General features: G+C 36.8%; 1 long non-coding RNA gene across 1 annotated transcript in view; it reads right to left on the reverse strand.

Annotated features, from left to right (window-relative positions):
• LOC309658607 overlaps positions 1 to 17,836 on the reverse strand; it is a 47,520-nt gene extending 29,684 nt beyond the window's left edge. Inside the window, exon 1 of the long non-coding RNA XR_014262312.1 lies at positions 92 to 17,836. This is a non-coding gene — a long non-coding RNA (uncharacterized lncRNA). The remainder of the gene's footprint in view (positions 1 to 91) is intronic.
• Positions 17,837 to 18,609: the final 773 nt, after the last annotated feature.

An 18,609-nucleotide genomic window follows, 5' to 3' on the forward strand; every position in this document is an offset into this window, starting at 1 on the left:
GCAACTAGAGAAAGCCCTCGCACAGAAATGAAGACCCAACACAGCCAAAAATAAATAAATAAAATTAAAAAAAAAAAAAAAAAAGATATACCTATATAAGTAAACTTGGTCAAGTAATTTGTTTCTAAACCTCAATTTTCTCAAGTGTAAAAGGGGAATATAATGCATTTAGAATATTGCTTTTCTAGTGCATATAACTCTACATGAAATCTAAATTTAGAATTGCTGTTAAGTCAGTAACCAATTTGTGTTCACCCAAAACAAGCTAACCCTTTCACATTTTTAAAAACTAAATATTAAATATCAATTTGTGTTTAAACCAATTTAGTTTTAAAGGTTCACACTGTGAGATTAATGTTCTACAATGAAATTTCATTTAATTCACACCCTTACCCTTGAGCTACTTTTTTCAGCTGCACATTTTTATCTATATATGTTTTCACGTATGTTCACCATGACAGTCTGAGTTTTCTCATCTACTTATTCAGGTTGACTTAAAATACATCCAGATATTTTGTGGATGAAGCAATTGCATTGACATTATAAAGTAAAATCTTCCAGAAAGAAATTGTTTAGACTTGCATATGTGTGACCTATTTGTTGAATTCTCCCACAAGGCTTTATGCCAGGCAGAATCATTTCTTCTCCCTGTAGATTTAATCGAATATATATTGCCAGCACACAGACACACTAAGCCACCATCCAGTAGGTTGACTCACTTGAATTTATAGTTATAATAAAGTCATTTGGAAAAACAAACTCAAGCTGTTAACCAGTGAGAACTAATCCCAGATTCAAAATCCAGTCCATGAATGGGGCTGTGCCACTGTGGCTGTGAACATTCGGTCATGTAAATGTTCCCCTGAAGGCTCTGCATGACAAGGCTGATGAAAAGGAAGGGGGAATATCAGGCCTCCAACATTGCTCACCAAATGTGGTGACTAAATCGAACAAGCAATTCTGTACAGGACCCAGAGTCTTTGGCAGCCCTCAGGGCAGCTTCTGCCTTTGGTGGCAAAACAAAGTTTGGGTGGTTTTTTTGCATTGTTTTTGAAAGGGGATGAGTATAATCATTTTTTAGCATTGGCTCCTTTGTGTTACAGTCTGTTAGCACACATTTTCAGATCCACTTCAAAAAGGAAACAAAATAGAAGTGTGGATGCATGTTAATTACCCAAAAACATGGCGCACCAGATGGCCACCAAGGTCTGCTTCTGTCTAGTAGGTAAATAAGGCTTCCCAATCCCTTTGTCCCCTCTGAAAACCAAATTTTGAATTATTTTCCCTCCAATTACTGTTAACACAGGATGGAACCAAGGGGAACAAGAAAGCCACATTTATGAGTGGACCAGAGGGGGTAAAGGCAAACATTTTTTTCACTCTTGCTAAATTCTGCAGAATTCATTGGGTCCAGAAGAAGTCAAGAGAAATTCTCACAATGCCAAAAAGCACGGAGTTGGACCTTCAGTCAAAGCTCAAACACCAGAGAAATGAGATTTATTTTTCCAAGCTTGCGTAATGTTTCAGGCCTCTGTGTCTCTTTGATATAGGTGTGATGATTTTGACTTCAAGGTTCCCCTCACGGGCTGTGTAATAAGCCCTCTTGTATTACTTATGGAAGATTTTAAAATTCACTAAGTTGGTATATACAGTCATGGTCCATTCTAAGAAAAACAAAACCTGAACTTTTAAAATGTCTTCTTGCTGAGCTGGGTATATGCCATAAATTCTGCATGACATTTCATTTCCTACATATCACCTCAGTGTGCTCTATGGTAGAAAGCATTACCTTCCATAATATGTCTGTAAACTTGAGGGGCAGGCAATAGATTTGTGATACTGACCTTTGGTCCTCCCCTCTCTGGTAGTCTCTTCCTTTTTCCCTCATCAAGTAGGTAATTAGCTTTCCATTCATTGTTACAAATGAGGGGTGTGTCAGGTGGGAGAGTAGAAATAATGTGCAAGTCTTTGGTTTTTATAAAATTTTAAAAACTGAAGATCATAGAAGAACTTAGTGGCTCAGGATACAGACCAAATAATTAGGAGAGTCTGGGAAGAAAGCATAGCTTCCCTAACTTAGGGAAGGAGTCCTATGTTCTAGCACACATGCAACTAGAGGAGACAGCAGACGAGATGGGACCGTGCACATAAGAACCACACCCTCCCAGTGAGACTAGTGATGATGGATGGAGACCAGGACCAGGCCAGAGCATGAACACTGCGACCACTCCTTGCACATGTAAGGATAAATGCCCCTCCTTCCCAAGCTATGGCATTATGTATGTTTCACATACTTACACATAATCCCAGGAAAAGGAGAGGGAAAAGGGGGGAGAGAGATCTCAAGTTGATGGAAAGTGTTTTTACCCTTCCTAGCAGAATAAAGTCTCAAAATAAAAATCAGGTTGAGTTTGAGGAAAATAAAAAATTTATTTTGTATAACTGAGTTTGCTGATTGGGGACCATACCTGTAACTTTTATAAAGACAATCTTGAAGTTTGGGAGAAGGTGATTAAGGAGAGCAGAAAGACATTTAATAAATGAACTTGGGACAGATGAAAAGAAACAGATCAACAATTCTACGGAGGGAATTCTCATGTTTAAGAATGTTGGTCATGCCACATATGAGAATTTCCTGTATGCCATGAGCTTTGCCTGTGTTAACTTATCCAGTCTTCCTAACAACTTTGTGAGGATAGCAGCACTGTTATCTCCAATTCACAGATTAGGAGAGTGATGTTCATAGAAGGAAATGACTTGCTTGGGATTCAAAACTGCACTAGAAGGAAGTTAAAGGTGCTGAACACAGGATGTTAACCTCAGTGCTCTGCTGCATCCTGAACAAGCAGAACTGATGCAAAGTGGGAGGGGCTATTTAAAGCATCCTCCTCTTAGTCCCTCAACTGCCTTGGCTCAGAATCCAAGCAGAAGTTGGCGCTAGGACTCTTGCCTTCAGAATGCTACCTAAAACTACAAATTTATTGCGACCCATTTATTTCTTCCAGTTCCCATTCTCTCTATGGTGAGATTAGGGTTAATTACTTCCCAATAAAACTAGCATTTTTAGTGTCTTAAAGTAAAATGCTATACAATTGAAAAACAGGGCATAGAAGTAAACCTATCTCTCAGTTTGGAAATTTTCCACTTATCCGAAATGAAGCAGTATATATATATAAAACAATAGTATATGTGTGTGTATATATATACATATATATATATAACTAGTAAAATGAAGACTCAGCTCTTTTTTATAAGGTCAGACAATCATCATTTTTTTCTAAATATAAGGAGGAAATTTTACAAAAAGGAAAATTAGGAAAAGGGATGGCTGTCTATTAAGTTATAAGTCAAGGAAACAAAATAATTTTTGTTGAAAAAAATTAAAGGTTATACATTGGCCAGAACTATGAGGGAACAGAATGAAACTTCCTTTCTTTGTACCATTTTGCTTTCCTCTCTGACATCAGTGATATTTTTTCATTTTGTATAAATTGACTCAGTTTTAAGTAGCATCTCCCTATAGATGGAGAGTCTCATAAGAAATACAGATTCAACTTCCAGATGACCAACTGGTTGGCCCAGTTTCCAGGACAGAAGCCAAGATTTGATTTAAAATAAAGAACCAGATAGTTTCTCAACAAAGCTTGTTGCCTGATTATCCAAAAAGTCTGCTCAAGCCTCCGGTTTAATTTATCCAAGGCACACTTTGTAGTTTTCCACTCATTATAGCTTGTAACAACATGCCATATGATTTATGTCTTCTTTCAAAGGTAAGCTCACCTTACCCACATGGGCAGAATTTTCCTCCTGTTTTGCTGGCTGCTGCCCCTAAGGCTGCTTTGCTGTTCGCTCTCCTCTACTTGATCTTTAACAGTGGACTTCCTCAAAGTTTAACCCTTGGTTCTCTTTTACCCAGCATTCTCTCTCCAGATGATTTCATCAACTCTCATGGCTTTTGTTACTGTCAGAATGTCAAGGACTACAAAAGGTACACCTCTACACCAGACCTCCCTCTGAGCTCCAGGTCCCGATGTCTACAGAAAGCTAACATTTATTGACTGTTCGCCAAGTGCTCTGCCAAGTGCCGTAGTGCACGTTTTTAGTTGAGTTTCTTTTTTTTTTTTTAATGTGATTAGTTTTATTTATTTATTTATTTATTTTTGGCTGTGTTGGGTCTTCGTTTCTGTGCGAGGGCTTTCTCTAGTTGTGGCAAGCGGGGGCCACTCTTCATCGCAGTGCACGGGCCTCTCACTATCACGGCCTCTCTTGTTGTGGAGCACAGGCTCCAGTCGTGCAGGCTCAGTGGTTATGGCTCACGGGCCTAGTTGCTCCACGGCATGTGGGATCTTCCCAGACCAGGGCTCAAACCCGTGTCCCCTGCATTAGCAGGCAGATTCTCAACCACTGTGCCACCAGGGAAGCCCTAGTTTCTTATATATTATCACATTTTATTCTTTTCTTCGTTTCTAAGTATACATACATTAATAAGATATACATTCTTATAAAAACTAAAATGATAAAAAAGATGAGTTATATCAGCCGACCTACTGTTCCCCTTTCTACACCACTTCATCTCCCACCCACCCTCAAGTATCTACCATTAGTTTGATGTGTGTTCTCATTTAATCTTCACAATAACTCAGTGGAGGTACTGTTATAGTTGTCTCCATTTTACAGATGGAGAAATTGATATATAAGATTATTTTAAAACTTGTCCAAGATCTCATAGATCGTAAGTGGCAGAATAGGTATTACAAATTCAGTTTCGTCTCACTTCAGCACCTCCACTCTTCCATTTTTATTTTGTCACCTCTCCTGGGTGTTTCTCAGAGACACACCAAATTCAACTGTCTGACCTTAAACTTATAAGTTACCTGCACTGTACCCACTCACCAAGCCTGGTCCTTCTCTTGGGTCTTAATGTCAGCAAATGACTCAATCAAATACACATTTGTTCTCTGAGAAAACTTAATACCCTCTTCTTCTTTCATAATTCATACCTAATCATTCACCAAACCTTGCTGACGTGATTCTGAAATCTTTCTTGGACCTGTGAGATTCTTTCTATCATCACTGCCACCAGCACCTCTTGACTAAATCTGCTTTCATGCTTGCCACCTTCCAAATCAACCTATGCACAATCGCCAAATGGACCTTTTAAAAATGCTCACATTGGAGTGTCACTCCCCTCCTTAAAATCTTTGGCTTCCCATTGTCCGTAGAATACAGTGTAAAATCATTAGTGTGGCTTACAAGGCTCTCTTAGTCCAGTCCCTGCCTACTTCCCTGGCCTCCTGTCAGCCTCTGTCCTCCAGTCACATTGGTCTTCTCTCAGTTCCTCAAACGAGCCAATCCCTTTTCAGCCACAGGGCCTTCAGACACGCTGTTCCCTCTATTTGGAGCTCTTCTGCCCTCTTTCTTAACCTGCATAACTCTGTTCAGTAATCAAGCGTTGCATTGCCTAGGAGAGCCTTTGCTGCCCCCCAGTCTATTTCTAGTTCCACTCTTAGATGCTCTCATAGAACCCTTTACTTTGGATTTATTCCATTTATAATCACATAATTAATTCATTAGTCCAAAGTATGTTTTCCTCACTAGACCACAAGCTCCAGGAAGGCAAGAACAGTGTGTCTCTCCTCTCACTCACCCCTGTGCCTGGAACATAGCAGGCTCCTAATATCTTACGAAATGAAATTCAGTCTGACTCTTAGTAAGTAGCTTACTTAGTTGGCTCTCAAGTTTCCATTCCTGGAAAATAGGGATGGCAGCACTAGCTGAGAGTCACGTTACCTCTTTCCGGCAAGTTGGATTCACCCCCAGCAGCCCTGGCCTCTGGTAAGGGTATTTAGAGTTTAAACAGTTCAAGGAGTTAAAGATGTTCTCCGATGGACGTCCCTTGGGAAAAGAAATGGTGCACTTTAAATACTGGCCTTCTCCCTTTCCTCTTCTCTCCAACCCAAGAGTCAGCAGAGGAAGTCTAAACATCACAAAGCAAGATTACGGGAAAATCTTTTGCAAACTCACTTCTCTGTATATTTCCAAACAGTACTGCTTTAATTGATTCAAGTTTGCAGGATTGGATTCTAATTTCAAGACAACTCCCCAAACAATTCACCACAGAACAGAACATTAGAATTATGGTAGGTATAATTAAAATGCCACTGCATTCTAATATTGTCTCTTCCTCCATTGCTCCCACCCACAGTTGGTTTTCTGTACCAACAAAGAAACAGCTGTGTGATCAGTGGGCATCCATCTGTGTGCTTCCATCTGTGGCTTCTTTTACACTTGTACCAAGTGGATCTGGAAAAGCAAAATGTGTTCCATTCTTGATTTTACTCTTTTCCATTATTTCACATGTGCAAAAACAAGAGCTGAAAGAGGCTTCAGGGCTCTCCCTAAAATTAGTACTTCCAAGAATTTCAAGGGTAGTTAATAATATTTCTTTGGTCTTCTGATTAATGCCATTGTCAAGAACTCAGAAGCAGTTAAGGAGGAGTGAAGGACAGAAGGACAAATCCTTATCACATTACCTGGGAATGAACTGTAATGTTCCAGTTAATGGCACTGTTATGACAGTGCCTCATTCAACATAGAAAGAAATAGAATCTGAAAAAATGAAAATGATGAGGCACCTAGCACTTCAGAAGTTGTCAAACTTCTGCATTCCCAATACTTCCTTCCTTCCCCACCATCAAACTCCCATCATATATTCATGAAGCAGGTTTATTTCGAGCTTGTTGTCTCAGCAGACTTAAAAGCCCGGGGAACGGGAAATGTCCTGGAAGCTAGACTATCGTTTTTATCAGCTTTCTGGATGTTTGTTCTCTACAGCAGTTTTTGGGCCACTGTTGCCATAGGCTCTGTACATTCTTTAACATGGTTGTAAGGAATCGACTGGCAATCCCTTACTCATCCTTCAATTCTCAGTTCAAGTGTCACCTCTTCAAAAGGTCTTCCCCAATTTCTCCCGGAAGAGTTAAGGGCTTAAGAGGTCATTCTATTTTTCTCTTATTGTTTGTATCGATTATACGTATGATTACAATGCTATAACTTTTATATACATGTCTAAATCCTTAATTCACTGATTCTAGTGTTTCCTATTTTTCTTGTCTCCAGACTCTAAAATATGGATAAAAGAATGCATGAATGAATAAAATTTGTTTCTTGATTTTTATTAATTTCTCAATGGCACAGCAAAATGCACCAGACAAGTAAAAACTCTGTGAAGTACAGTAGGACATCCATTGTCCAGAATATTCTCTGTAATCCATGGACAGGAAAAAGTTTCTTTGAAGAAATCAACCATAAACTCAAATTCCCAATTTAGCCCCTCACTTCTATCTTCTCTCCAATCATATTTTTGCCACTTTTAAATATAAAGAATGAGAAACCAGCTCTAATTATGTAACTGTGACAGCTTACTTTATCTTGCCAAAGTTTAATTTCCCAAACTGAGATTTATAGGGTTGGTGTAGGCTAATACACAGCGCACGTAACAGCACTGTTTATAGTGTCTGACAGATAGTGAGTGGTGAACAGTACTTAACACTCATTTTTATGAATATTAGGAACTTAACATCACATTTTTGATTTCCCCCTATTCTCCCTGTATCTGTGCTCTTACAAAGCTGTTAGCCATAAAGAAATGATCAAAAGACAGGAAATGAGAGGGAAAATGTGAAATAAAAATGGCCTAAAACCCAGAAAATCCATCTTTGAAGAGTAACGGTATATTTTATTTATATCAGATCCACATGCAATCTAGCCAAAGGAATTTTCGCTACCCACATGTCATGTCTTCTTTGGTAACTAATGGTCTGACATATCTTTTGGCTCAAAAACTTAAGCACGCTATAGTGCAAGGGATGTGTTTACTGGGGACAGCTGGCACACAAGCAGCTCTGCAGATGACCTTTATTTAACTAGCTGCTTTCAGACATCAGCAAACTGGCTGATATATATATATGGAGAGAAAGAGAGAGAGAGAGGCTAAAGCATTGGTCTCATAACTATAGTATTCTAGTTAAAACTAATAGAAAAAAGACTATAATATATCAAAGGGTAACCACATTTATATCTGCAAAAGTTCTATCAGTGACTCCAAAGGGTTTTTTTTTTTTCTTTTTTTTGCCTTACCAGAAAAAGAATAAACTGAATATCAATTAAAGACTAAATTTTGGACATAAAAAAAAAAAATATATATATATATATATATATATATATATATATATATATATATATATTCCTAAGATTCTCATCATGTGTACCAGGATCTCTCATTTGCCACCCAAGTAGGCTCAAGCACTCAATTATCAATCAACAGATACATACTGAGGTCCTGGGAGATGCCAGGTTCTCTGCTGTTTGTTGAGGATTCCTAGTTAAATAAAACACAGTCCCTGTTTTCAAGAAACTTATGTTCTAGTAGATAAGACAGGCTAATAAATTTAAATTGTCCTACTTGGTACAAGTATTATTATAACAATAGGGGCACTTGTGGAGCCCTGAGGGGGGAAAGCATCCTAAAAGAAGTGGCATAAGCTAAATTTTAAAGCATAATCAGGAGATATTAGTCACAGAAAGAGAGGGGTAACCAGAGTGGGGGAACCACATGTGCAAAGGTGTGAAGGCCAACAGTATAACTTGTTCAGTGAGCTGCAAATAGATCACCATGGTGCCAATGGGGTAATCTGGAGGTCATAGACAAGAGTCAAGGCTAGAAAATAGTTTAAGATTTCCAAGGGCCTTGTGTGTAAGGAACTTAATTTTTTCCATGAAAGCTATTGAGAGATTTAAAGAATAAGTCGGAAGGTGACATAAGTAGATATGCACTGCAGATCACTCCAGCTGACTTAGAGAGAATGGGCCATATACAGAGATACATCAAACTTTGTCACCCAGAGGAAATGCTCTTACATAGCAACCTAATACACTCAAACAGAGAAATAGAACTAAAGAATAGTTTCATAAAGGAAAATAGAGTTGCACAGCATGTGATGCACTGACATTTTCTATTCTGTTTCATTGTTTAAAATTCTGGTCTCGGCCTATTCAATTGATTTCATAACCCTCTAATGGGATGTGAGCCATGGTTTGAAAAAGCCTTGATAAGAAGAAACAGACTGGAGTCAGGAAGATCAGATAGGAGGTTATTGTGGTAATTCAAGCAATAAGAGATGTGGGCCTCAGCTAAGGCAACATAATGAAAAGGATCTGGTAAGTTTTGTCTTATTATTAGAGCTCTATTTATTTCAGTTGCTATAACCTAGTTAAGTAAACTTGGCAGTGTTAGTGCACTTATGAGATAATCATCATCTGAGTGCCTGCCATGTTTCACACTGTGCAAAGAGCTTTACACATATATTAACTCTAATTCTGACTGCAACACTGCAGGGTAGATATTATCTCCATTTTACTGATAGGAACACCAAAAGTCCAGGGAAATTAAGTAGATTTGCAAAGTCATGTTGATAGAAACTAGCAGATAGCTGCACAGCCAATCTATTTAGTGCTAGTTAATTCATATTAACTACTGAGCAGTAATGTGTTGAATGAATACATTGTAGTACTTTGATGCTTATTTAGCTTATTTCTAGCTTTTTGCTACAGCACTATCATAGACATTTGGGTGCCTATGTACCAGAGTTCCTTGAAAGGAAAATTCCTGCATTATAAGGTAGGGTTATCTTTAGATATATTTTATCCTTATTAAGGATGCATCCATCAATTACACTCTACTGAGTGCTTTGAACATGTAGTTGCTGGATTTTTCTGTAGGCCTTTTCTGCATCTGTGGAAATGATCATATGATTTTGTAATGTAGTTCTATTGGTGTGATAGATTTTTAATGTTTTTTCTAATATTAAACAGTCTTGCATTACTAGAATGAACCCCACTTGTTCATACTTTTTAAAAAAAATGTACCAATAGGCTCTGTTTATTATTGAACACACTAATATTTAAATTTATTTGAGATGTTTGTATCAGTATTCATAAGCAAGATTAGTCTATTGTTTCTTTTCTGATGCAATCTTGTGTTAGCTTTGGGGATATAATACCTACTTCATAAAAATAAACTTGAATTTTTTTCTTCTTTTTTATATTCCTGGAATAATTTAAGTAGCGTTATAATCATGTCATCATTAAAGGCGTAGTTGAATTCTCCCGTGAAACTACTGGGAGATGGTGCTCTTTCATGGGGGTGTCTTTAGCTAATTTTCCTATTTTTTTAAGGTAATTTGTCCGTGTAGACTATCTCTCCTAGGGTCAATTTTGGTAATTTTCATCAAAAAAAATTATCTACTTAGTTTAGGCTTTCGAAGTATTTCCATAGAGTTCCAAAGTGTTTCCAAAGAGTCTTAAAATTATTTAAAATTTTCCTCTTTTCATGGTTATTTACTTTTTATTTTTTCTAATTGTGTAAAATATGCTTTCTCCCCTTCTTTCTTGATCAGATCAGTGGCTTTCTATTTTTTTTTTAAATACAGCTTTTGGTTTTATAGTATTTCTGTTTGCTAACTTGTTAATTTATGCTTTTTATTAATTCCTTTCTTGGCTTATTTTGGTTTATTTTGTGCTTTAATTTTTAACATTTTGAATTGAGTTTTTTAATTCTTTATTTTCCATTTTTTTTTTAGTCTTACAGATGTAGGATTTAATGGCATAAGTTTCCACATATTACAATGTTTTGTGAGTTTTTTAGGTCATTAATTCCTGGTTTTATTGCATTATGGTAAGAAAATGCTCCTGTAATATATCTAATATTTGGAATTTATGAATTTTTCTATGGCCTACATTAGGCTCAGTTGTTCTGCATGTTCCTCACACACTAGAAAAATATATATATATATATAATTAGATAGCTATATATAATCTATTTAATTACGTAGAAAGATATATGCATATACATATATTTGATGATTTTTTTAGTTTTCTATATCAGGGGCTAGTTAGCAAACTACAGTCTGGCCCAGCCTGCTTTTGTAAATAAAGTTTTCTTGGAAAAGAGCCACACCTATTTATTCATGTATTATCTTTGGCTGCTTTGGCACTACAATGTCAGAGTTGAGTACTTGCAACGGGACACTATGGCCCAAAAATCTAAGATATTTACTAGCTGGCCCTTTCCAGAAAATAGTTGCTGGCTTTGTCCTATAGCATCATTAATTTTCAGTCTAATCATGTTTTGCATTTTAAAAGTGTTAAATTTTTAAAATATTATTAAATTTGGACTATTTCCATTCAATCTCCTGTAGAATGAAAGATGTTTCTGTGAGTATATAAATGTAGGTAACTTTAATATTTTCATTGTGAATTTTAGCCTTTAGCTTTATAAAGTATCTTTATCTCTTTTTTATTATTCTTGGTTTAAATTCCACCTTGTCAGACATCAAAATTTTGACCATTGCTTTATTTGTCTGTGCTTGATATATCTTTGACAATTATTGTATCTTCAACCATTCTGAATCTCTGTGCTTTGGGTGTGTCTCATATATAACATAGCGTTAGATGTTATTAGTTTGCCAATCAGAAAAAAAAATTTATGTCTATTAACCCTTTTTTAATTTTTTGATATGATCAATATTTTGGCTTCAACTCTGCCATATTGTTGTTGTTTTTCTTTAATACAGCAGATTCTTATTAGTTATCTATTTTATACATATTAGTGTAAATAGGTCAACCCCAATCTCCCAATTCATCCCACCACCACACACCCCCCTGCCGCTTTCCCCCCTTGGTGTCCATACATTTGTTCTCTACACCTGTGTCTCTATTTCTGCCTTGCAGACCAGTTCATCTGTACCATTTTTCTAGATTCCACATATATGTGTTAATATATAATATTTGTTTTCCTCTTTCTCACTTACTTCACTCTGTATGACAACCTTTAAGTCCATTACGTCTCTACAAATGACCCAGTTTCATTCCTTGTTATGGCTGAGTAATATTCCATTGTATATATATACCACATCTTCTTTATCCATTCGTCAATGGGCATTTAGGCTGCTTCCAAGATCTGGCTATTGTAAATACTGCTGCAATGAACATTGGGGTGCATGTGTCTTTTTGAATTATGATTTTCTCTGGGTATATAACCAGTAGTGGGATTACTGGGTCATATGGTAATTCTATTTTTCATTTTTTAAAGAACCTCCATACTGTTCTCCATAGTGGCTGTATCAATTTTCATTCCCACTAACAGTGCAAGAGGGTTCGCTTTTCTCCACACCCTCTCCAGCATTTGTTGTTTATAGATTTTCTGATGATGCCCATTCTAACTGGTGTGAGGTGATACCTCATTGTAATTTTGATTTGCATTTCTCTAATAATTAGTGACATTGATCAGCTTTTCATATGCCTCTTGGCCATCTGTATGTCTTCATTGGAGAAATGTCTGTTTAGGTCTTCTGCCCATTTACTGATTGAGTTGTTTGTTTTTTTAATATTGAGCAGCATGAGCTGTTCTTATATTTTGGAGATTAATCCTTTGTCCATTGATTCCTTTGCAAATATTTTCTCCCATTCTGAGGGTTGTATTTTCATCTTGTTTATGGTTTCCTTTGCTGTGCAAAAGCTTTTAAGTTTCATTAAGTTCCATTTGTTTATTTTTGTTTTTATTTCCATTTCTCTAGGAGGTGGGTCAAAAAAGATCTTGCTGTGATTTATGTCAAAGAGTGTTCTTCCTATGTTTTTCCTCTAAGAGTTTTATAGTGTCCAGTCTTACATTTAGGTCTTTAATCCATTTTGAGTTTTCTTGTGTATGATGTTAGGGAGTGTTCTAATTTCATTCTTGTACATGTAGCTGTCTGGTTTTCCCAGCACACTTACTGAAGAGACTGTCTTTTCGCCATTGTATAACCTTGCCTCCTTTGTCATAGATTAGTTGACCATAGGTGCGTGGGTTTATCTCTGGGCTTTCTATACTGTTCCATTGATCTATATTTCTGTTTTTGTGCCAGTACCATATTGTCTGGATTACTGTAGCTTTGTATTATAGTCTGAAGTCAGGGAGTCTCATTCCTCCAGCTCCGTTTTTTCCCTCAAGACTGCTTTGGCTATTCAGGGTCTTTGGTGTCTCCATACAAATTTTAAGATTTTTTGTTATAGTTCTGTAAAAAATGCCATTGGTAATTTGATAGGGATTGCACTGAATCTGTAGATTGCTTTGGGTAGTATAGTCATTTTCACAATATTGATTCTTCCAATCCAAGAACATGGTATATCTCTCCATCTGTTGGTATCATCTTTAATTTCTTTCATCAGTGTCTTATAGTTTTCTGCATACAAGTCTTCTGTCTCCTTAGGTAGGTTTATTCCTAGGTATTTTATTCTTTTTGTTGCAGTGGTAAATGGGAGTGTTTCCTTAATTTCTCTTTCGGATTTTTCATCATTAGTGTATAGGAATGCAAGAGATTTCTGTGCACTAATTTTGTATCCTGCTACTTTACCATATTCATTGATTAGTTCTAGTAGTTTCCTGGTGGCATCTTTAGGATTCTCTATGTATAGTTTCATGTCATATGCAAACAGTGACAGTTTTACTTCTTCTTTTCCAATTTGTATTCCTTTTATTTCTTTTTCTTCTCTGATTGCCATGGCTATAACTTCCAAAACTATGTTGAATAATAGTGGCGAGAGTGGACATCCTTGTCTTGTTCCTGATCTTAGAGGAAATGCTTTCAGTTTTTCACCATTGACGATGATGTTTGCTGTGGGTCTGTCATATATGGCCTTTAATATGTTAAGTTTCCCTCTATGCCCACTTTGTGGAGAGTTTTTATCATAAATGGGTGTTGAGTTTTGTCAAAAGCTTTTTCTGCATCTACTGAGGTGATCATATGGTTTTTATTCTTCCATTTGTTAATATGGTGTATCACATTGATTGATTTGCATATATTGATGAATCCTTGCTTCCCTGAGATAAACCCCAATTGATCATGGTTTATGACCCTTTTAATGTGTTGTTGGATTCTGTTTGCTAGTATTTTGTTGAGGATTTTTGCATCTATAATCATCAGTGATATTGGTCTGCAATTTTCTTTTTTTGTAGTATCTTTGTTTGGTTTTGGTATCAGGATGATGGTGGCCTCGCAGAATGAGTTTGGGAGTGTTCCTTCCTCTGCAGTCTTTTTGGAAGAGTTTTAGAAGGATGGGTGTTAGCTCTTCTCTAAATGTTTGAAAAAATTCACCTGTGAAGCCGTCTGGTCCTGGACTTTTGTTTGTTGGAATATTTTTAATAACAGTTTCAATTTCATTACTTGTGATTGGTCTCTTCATATTTTCTATTTCTTCCTGGTTCAGTCTTGGAAGGTTATACCTTTCTAAGAATTTGTCCATTTCTTCCAGGTTGTCTATTTTATTGGCATAGAGCTGCTTATAGTAGTCTCTCATGATGTTTTGTATTTCTGCGGTGTCCATTGTAATTTCTCCTTTTTCATTTCTAATTTTACTGTTTTGAGTCCTCTCCTTGTTTTTCTTGATGAGTCTGGCTAAAGGTTTATCAATTTTGTTTATCTTCTCAAAGAACCAGCTTTTAGTGTTATTGATCTCTGCTATTGTTTTCTTTGTTTCTATTTCATTTATTTCTGCTCTGATCTTTATGACTGTTTTCCTTCTACTACATTTGGTTTTGTTTGTTCTTCTTTCTCTAGTTCCTTTAGGTGTAAGGTTAGATTGTTTATTTGAGATTTTTCTAGTGTCTTGATGTAGGATGTATTGCTATAAACTTCCTTCTTAGAACTGCTTTTGCTGTATCCCATACGTTTTGAATGTTTTCATTGTCATTTGTCTCTAGGTATTTTTTGATTTCCTTTTTGATTTCTTCAGTGATCTCTTGGTTATTTAGTAAAGTATTGTTTAGCCTCCATATGTTTGGGTTTTTTTACGGTTTTTTCCCTGTAATTTATTTCTGATCTCATAGCGTTGTGCTCAGAAAAGATGCTTGATATGATCTCAATTTTCTTAAATTTACCAAGGCTTGATTTGTGACCCAAGATGTGATCTGTCCTGGAAAATGTTCTGTGTGCACCTGAGAAGAAAGTGTAATCTGCTGTTTTCGGATGGAATGTCCCATGAATATCAATTAAATCTATCTGGTCTATTGTGTCATTTAAAGCTTGTGTTTCCTTATTAATTTTCTGTCTTGATGATCTGGCCATTCGTATAAGTGAGGTATTAAAGTCCCCCACTATTATTGTGTTACTCTCTATTTCCTCTTTTATAGCTATTAGCATTTGCCTATGTATTGAGGTGGTCCTATGTTGGGTGCATATATATTTATAATTGTTATATCTTCTTCTTGGATTGATCCCTTGATCATTATGTAGTGTTCTTCCTTGTCTCTTGTAACATTCTTTATTTTAAAGTCTATTTTATCTGATATGAGTATTGCTACTCCAGCTTTCTTTTGATTTCCATTTGCATGGAATATCTTTTTCAATCCCCTCACTTTCAGTCAGAATGTGTCCCTAGGTCTGAAGTGGGTCTCTTGTGGACAGCATATATATGGGTCTTGTTTTTGTATCCATTCAGTGAGCCTCTTTTTTTCTGTCTTTTGGTTGGAGCATTTAATCCATTCACATTTAAGGTAATTATCAATATGTATGTTCCTATGACCATTTTCTTAATTGTTTTGGGTTTGTTTTTGTAGGTCCTTTTCTTCTCTTGTGTTTCCCACTTAGAGAAGATCCTTTAGCATTTGTTGTAGGGCTTGTTTGATGATGCTGAATTTTCTTAGCTTTTGCTTGTTTGTAAAGCTTTTGATTTATCCATCGAATCTGAATGAGATCCTTGCCAGGTAATCTTGGTTGTAGGTTCTTCCCTTTCATCACTTTAAATATGTCATGCCACTCCCTTCTGGCTTGTGGAGTTTCTGCTGAGAAATCAGCTGTTAACCTTATGGGAGTTCCCTTGTATGTTGTCATTTTCCCCTTGCTGCTTTCGATAATTTTTCTTTGCCTTTAATTTTTGCCAGTTTGATTACTATGTGCCTCGCCATGTTTCTCCTTGGGTTTATCCTGTATGGGACTCTGTGTGCTTCCTGGACTTGGGTAGATATTTCCTTTCCCATGTTAGGGAAGTTTTCGACTATAATCTGTTCAAATATTTTCTCGGGTACTTTCTCTCTCTCTTCTCCTTCTGGGACCCCTTTAATGTGAATGTTGGTGCATTTAATGTTGTCTCAGAGGTTTCTTAGATTGTTTTCATTTCTTTTCATTCTTTTTTCTTTATACTGTCCCACAGCAGTGAATTCCACCATTCTATCTTCCAGGCCACTTATCCGTTCTTCTGCCTCAGTTATTCTGTTATTGATTCCTTCTAGTATATTTTTCATTTCAGTTATTGTATTGTTCATCTCTCTTTGTTTGTTCCTTAATTCTTCTCGGTCTTTGTTAAATATTTCTTGCATCTTCTCGATCTTTGACTCCATTCTTTTTCCGAGGTCCTGGATCATCTTCACTATCATTATTCTGAATTCCTTTTCTGAAAGGTTGCCTATCTCCACTTCATTTAGTTGTTTTCGGGGGTTTCATCTTTTTCCTTCATGTGGTACATAGCCCTCTGCCTTTTCATCTTGTCTCTCTATCTGTGAATGTGGTTTTTGTTCCACAGGCTGCAGGATTGTAGTTCTTCTTGCTTCTGCTGTCTGCCCTCTGGTGGATGAGGCTATCTAAGAGGCTTGTGCAAGTTTCCTGATGGGAGGGACTGGTGGTGGGTAGAGCTGGCTGTTGCTCTGGTGGGCAGAGCTCAGTCATACTTTAATCCACTTGTCTGCTGATGGGTGGGGCTGGGTTCCCTCCCTGTTGGTTGTTTGGCCTGAGGCGACCCAACACTGGAGCCTACCTAGCTCTTTGGTGGGGCTAATGGCGGACTCTGGGAGGGCTCACGCCAAGGAGTACTTCCCAGAACTTCTGCTGCCAGTGTCCTTGTCCTCATGGTGAGCCAGGTCACCCCCCGCCTCTGCAGGAGACCCTCCAACACTAGCAGGTAGGTCTGGTTCAGTCTCCTATGGGATCACGGCTCCTTCCCCTGTGTCCTGATGCGCACACTACTTCGTGTGCATCCTCCAAGAGTGGAGTCTCTGTTTCCCCAAGTCCTGTCAAAGTCCTGCAATCAAATCCCGCTAGACTTCAAAGGCTGATTCTCTGGGAATTCACCTTCCCATTGCCGGACCCCCAGGTTGGGAAGCGTGACGTGGGGCTCAGAACCTTCACTCCAGTGGGTGGACTTCCGTGGTATAACTGTTCTTCAGTTTGTGAGTCACCCACCCAGTGGTTATGGGATTTGATTTTACTGTGATTGCTCCCCTCCTACCGTCTCATTCTGGCTTCTCCTTTGTCTTTGGATGTGGGGTATCTTTTTTGGTGAGTTCCAGTGTCTTCCTGTCAATGATTGTTCAGCGGTTAGCTGTGATTCCAGGGCTCTTGCAAGAGGGAGTGAGCGCACATCCTTCTACTCTGCCATCTCGAACCAATCTCTGCCATATTGTTTTATGTTATATAATATACTTAACAACCTCCACTTTTTGGTTATTTCCTATTTGGTCCCCACTATGAGCAATATTACAAGATAATAACCTCTTTTCTTTTCCTTGCATTTCCCTCAGCATCTGGTTTGAAATAATATTAATTACTCCTAATAATAACCATAAAGTAATTAGTAAGCTTTTTATACTTTTCGTATATTTTTCTTATTTTCCTTATATTTTGATAGTAATGGTATATCATAATTTTCAGACTATGTAGCGACTGCATACTACACTTTCTCTTATATAACTACCATTTGGTATTAGTTCTACATGTAAATATATTTTTAGTATTTATCACCAGCACTTTTGTCAATTTTCTTTCATTCTTTATTGCTGCCTGAAGTGCATTCTCTAGTACATACCTCAGGAAAAAATATATTCCCTGAATTATTGCATATTCATAGCAGTTTGGGTGAAACTTTTATATCAGAGAGTCATTTTGGCTGCAAGAAAATGATTGGCTCACACTTTCTTTTATTGAGTATCTTTAACATGATTCTCCATTGTTTTCTGGTGTAAAGTATTACTGTCAAGCAGTTTGATGACATCAGAATTTCTTTTCTTGATAAATGTGTTGGTCTTTTTTCTTAGTTTTTATTTTCCTTTTCTTTATATTCCAGTAATTTTACTATAATATGACTTGCTACTCTATGCATATTTTAAATGACATAATCCTATGCCAAATTTCAACAGATATATGGTAAGCTCTTTCAGTGTATTGTATTATTTTATTTTTAATTTCAAAAACATTTTCTTGAGTTATAGCTTTTAACGTTTGCTCTTTTCCATTGTTTTGGTTTTCTTATTAAGAGATTCCTAACTATGTACACGCTGGACCTTCTTTGCCTATCCTCATCTTTCACTTTTTCTTGAATTCCTTTCTCTTCCTGCATTTCTTTTTCTTTTTGCTTACTATTTATCTTCAGGTGTTAATGGTTTTATTCACTTATTCTCATGTTTGTTCAAGTTTAGTCTTCAATTCTGAAATAATATTTTTTTGTTTTCTTTGATTACAAATTCTTTCCTGACTTATATTATTTCATTTTTCATTCATTTTATTCTATTGATGCTGCTCTTTA

The sequence above is a fragment of the Balaenoptera physalus genome, assembly GCF_965194825.1.
Source record: "Balaenoptera physalus genome assembly, chromosome: 3".
Taxonomy (NCBI): Eukaryota; Metazoa; Chordata; class Mammalia; order Artiodactyla; family Balaenopteridae; genus Balaenoptera; species Balaenoptera physalus.